Genomic DNA, 4,433 nt, shown 5'->3' on the forward strand with positions numbered 1-4,433 from the left:
AGGTGCAAACCCACTGCCATTGAGTTGATTTCGACTCATAGTGACCCCTATGCAGGGTTTCTGAGCAGACAGCCTCAGCTTTCTCCGGTGGAGTGGCTGGTGGGTTTGAACCACCACCTGGTTACCAGTCCAAGTGTATTCAACAGCACCACCAGGGCCCTAACACACACACACACACACACACACACACACACACACACACACGGTCATCAAGTTGATGCTGACTCCTGGCGATCCTATAGGACAGAGTAGAACTGCTCCTTCAGGGGTCCCATAGTCCGCTCCGCCACTACATCTACATACACACACCCCCACACCATACATTTGGCCACTTCAAACTTGCACATCTGAGTGGCAGTCATACATTTATTTATCTATGCACCACCAACACTAGTACCTATTTTCCAAAGCTCATCATCACTCCAAGCAGAACCCTGAATTATCTTCAATGGCCACAAACTCTTTTATTCTCTGGAGCCCTGGTGGCAAAGTGGGTTACATGTTGGGCCTGCTAACAGCAAGGCCATCAGTTTGAACCCACCCGTTGGACCAAGGGAGAAAGTTGAGGCTTTCTACGTTGCTTCTGTAAAGAGTTACAGTCTGGGAGGCTGTGTTACTCTGCAGAGGATGGCAGGATTTTACTCCAAAATCCCAATGGTCTACACTGTGATTCACCAATAGGGGTCTGCCCAAGACTCCGCACTGCATCTTTATCTACAACTGACACCTCTAGCACCATCGGGTCAGCTGGATCATATGGTCGCAGTGGCAAAGCAGCTTGCACGGAAGCCTGAACCTGTTGAAGAGCCTTTTCTTGTTCTGGGCCCCACTCAAAATTGGAGGCTTTTTCATGTCACTTGATAAATAGGTCGAAGTAGAACACCCAAGTGAGGGATATGTTGCCTCCAAAATCCGAAGAGGCCCACTAGGCGTTGAGCCTCTTTTTAAGTCATTGGGGGCACCAAATGCAATAGCTTATCCTTCACTTTAGTGGGAATATCTCGACATGCCCCACACCACTGGACTCCCAGACATTTTACTGAGGTGGAGGGGGCCTGAATCTTCATTGGGTGGATTTTCCAACCTCTTGTATATGCAGATATTGTACCAGTGAACCTAGACTCTTTGATACATCCTCCTTAGTGGGTCCAATCAGCATAATGTCATCAATATAATGGACCAGTGTGACATTTTGTGGAATAGACAGGTGATCAAGGTCCTTTCGGACTAAATTATGGCGCAGGTCAGAAGAGTTGATGTACCCCTGGGGGAGAGTTGTGAAAGTGTATTGTTGCCCCTGCCAGCTAAAGGCATGAAGTGGTTGGCTTACAAACTTACAAACTGGGGGAACATATTCACAGGATTATAGGATTAAGGTGTAGGTGTTACTTAATTGCAACTGTGAAGCTAAAGAATTATGCACAGGTGCCAGGTTGGCAAGGGGTGGATTGAGGTAGTTAGTTTATTGTGCCAACCTGGCTGATAAACACATGTGGGGTTAATTGAAGGGCGGAGGGATAAATGGCTCGGTGAGCCTCGCCTTTCTAGTTCTCGGGTCTTTTGCTTTCTGATGGTTGCACCAGGGTGCAGGCAGTTCCCTGCTTTAGCTGGCAAGGCTCACTTCCTGCCAGACATCCCTGAGGAGAAGCAGCATGGACCTACCCTGATGCAGCTCTGGGTGCTGGAGCAGCCGTGTGGAGACCCCTGCCAGCGCTGAGATGGTTACATGCTCACTGACTCGGCTTTCCTCCTTCAGTTGGCATCATTGTGTGTGTTTTGTGAGATGGAGGAGGACTTTGTGGATTGGTGTTGGACGTATGGGTTAATGGGTTAATGTTGGACTTGTGGGCTTGGGCAGCACTGGGTTGGGATGTTTTCTTGATGTGCACTCAACCTTCATATAAAACTCTCTCTTATACATGAGTCTCTGTGGGTTTGTTTCTCTAAAGTACCCAGACTCACACGGAGATGCACAGGGGAAGTTCTGCTCTGTCCTCTCGGGTCCCTCGAGGGAGCGTGGAGTTTGAATGCCTTCCTCTGTTCAACCAACTCCCTGCTACCGCATGCAGGGTGCTCCCGTCCATGCTCTCGGGTGGTGATGTAAGGACACCGTAATGAGCGTCTTCTTTCTTAAGGGTATAGATATTCAGAATCAAAGACGAGATCCACGGCTTTGTACGTTTTTAAGACTTCTGATGCATATGCCCTCTTGCCAGCTCTTGTGAGTGAGCTCCTGCCCCCGCCGCCCGCCCTCCAAAAGCAGTTGCCATGGAATTGGTGCCAGCCTGTTGGAGTTGGGCCATACTCCACCCATGAATCACCAAGCTTTTCTACAAGGAGCCTCTGGGTGGTCTTGAACCCCCAACCTTTCAGTTGGTACCCGAGCATGTTAACTGTATGTCCCACCCAGGGAGCCCTGAGCCCTGGGCAGCCAGCCCTGAACGCACTGTGCTTCCTGTGTCTTCCAGATGTCTGGGAACCACTCGTCTCCTCTTGCGCCACGAGGCCACCTCAGCCCCACCCTCGCCCTCCTGTGTGCACCCGCCTCCCTCCGCAGGACTTCCCTGGGCCTGGAGACTCCCGCCCTCTTCCCCGCTGCCCAGCACTCACCCACCGCCTGAAGCCGCCGGCCCAACTTGCCAACAGCCTCTGCTTGTCCGGGGTCAACTTACCGAGTGAATCAGCTCTCTGCCCAGCCAAGGACTCGCCGCCCCCACGCGGCCTCTGGGCTCCTCTTGCTCTCTTGCTCGTGTGCTTTTGTTCTTGTTTCTAATTGTTCTTACTTCCGACCGACGTTTAACAAGAAAAACAAAGCAACTACCTTCTGTCCTAGAAGATACGGACTGACAGACAGCAAGAAAGGTTTGGGGACCTCAGAGAACTCTCGCCTGGGCCTCTGGGAAGTCCCGGCCTCTGCCTTGGGGGAGGGGGAGGCCTGGGAGCCCCGGGGGAAGCGCCTGATTCGTGTCACGTGTCATCTCATCCTTCAGCAGCAGGACTACCTGCGTGGGTCACAGGATTCATTACTAGGAGTATATATTTTTTGTGATAACAGTATTGCGCTTTTTGTGGTAAAAGTGAGTGTTTTTTTTATACATATCTAATCGATATCTTTTATTTATTGCTTGTTAACTGTTGCTGCTGCCTCTTGTGTCCAAAGCTCCGAGGGATGCGGGAGGCCGACCGTTTACATGTGCACCTCCCCACCCACCTGCCTGTGCTCTCTTGGGAGGATGGTGGCCTGCAGCGGCCAAGAAGCCAAAAATCAATTTTTTTCCCCTTCCTTTCTTTCAGATACTGTGCTTGATGTGTGGCGAGGGGGAAGGTGGAAATTCTTAAATGGCTGATGTACTGTTCCCTGCCGGTTCAAATGCCTCCTTCCAGAATCTCTCTCTTCCCCCCCTGCTGCTTTCCCACATCCTCTCTGGGGATGAGCTAGGCCATCTTTTGGTATCTTAGCTCCTGCCTGGGGGTTTCTGGCAGCCCACAAAAGGGGAGAGCTCAGCTTGAGATGAGGAGCCTCAGGGAGCTGATGGTGGGCACCCAGGTCAAGGCTGAGCAGGGGAGGGCTTTGCAGACAAGTGGACAGAGGGGGTGGGTTAGGGTTTCCTCCACCTGGTGGTGGGTTAGAAATGGTCCAGGGGCTTGTCTACTTGCCTCTCTTCCCAGTGGAACCCCTACCCCTGGCTTCCTTCCTTCCTCCCTATCCCTCTCTGAGCTCCGGGACAGAGCTGCAGGCAACCTCCCTCAGGCAGACCCTGCTCCCTGGCCTTGAGGTTAACACCTGTACTTGCAGGAGGCTTCTAGGGCTGCCTGCCGGCCCCAGAGCAGCACCTCCAGAGGTGAAGTGTGAGGTGCCCCTGGACTGGAGAGCAGATGGTCCAGGCGTGGCCCTTGGCTCCTGTCACCCAGGCCGGGCCCTCTCTGGGCCAGTGGCCTCATCTTTGGAACCCGGCTGCTCCCCCTGGGCTGGTGGATCTCTGCGACTGCTTCCAGGCTGTTGTTGTACCCTTAATCTCAGTGCCCGGGACAATGCTTCCTTGGGGTTCTGTGGTCTGTGGTGATGTTTGCAAGCTGTGCTTCAGGACCCAGTTCCGTTTTTTTCTCTTGGCCCCTAGAGAGGCAGCTATCCCGGGTGGCCGGCGGGTGGGGTGAGAGATGCATCACAGTAGCCAGGGTGCGCCAGATGCTCTTTCCTTCCCTTCTGCAAGTCTTGGTTCTCTCAGACTCGGGTCGATGGGTGGGGGGGGCGGGTGTTGGAGGGGCAAGTCCATTAGCACCTCAGCCCAGAACTAGTCTTTGCCAGTTTCTCGGACGAGGAGCAGTCTTCCAGGCTGTCTGGGGTCAGGCCTGGATCTAGAATTCCTGTTTCTTCTTTGCAAAGCCAGCAGCTCTCCCCCACTGCTTATTTCCAGCCCTGAGAGGGGGAACGT

General features: G+C 53.0%; 1 protein-coding gene across 1 annotated transcript in view; it reads left to right on the forward strand.

Moving 5' to 3' along the window:
* Positions 1–3,095, forward strand: part of NCS1 (neuronal calcium sensor 1) — a 42,182-nt gene extending 39,087 nt beyond the window's left edge. The window contains exon 10 of the mRNA XM_045288519.1: positions 2,469–3,095. The gene's annotated coding sequence lies outside the window, so the exon portion shown is untranslated. The remainder of the gene's footprint in view (positions 1–2,468) is intronic.
* Positions 3,096–4,433: the final 1,338 nt, after the last annotated feature.

This window comes from Echinops telfairi, unplaced genomic scaffold, assembly GCF_000313985.2.
Source record: "Echinops telfairi isolate 266 unplaced genomic scaffold, ASM31398v2 ScPeMD7_22;HRSCAF=79, whole genome shotgun sequence".
NCBI lineage: Eukaryota > Metazoa > Chordata > Mammalia > Afrosoricida > Tenrecidae > Echinops > Echinops telfairi.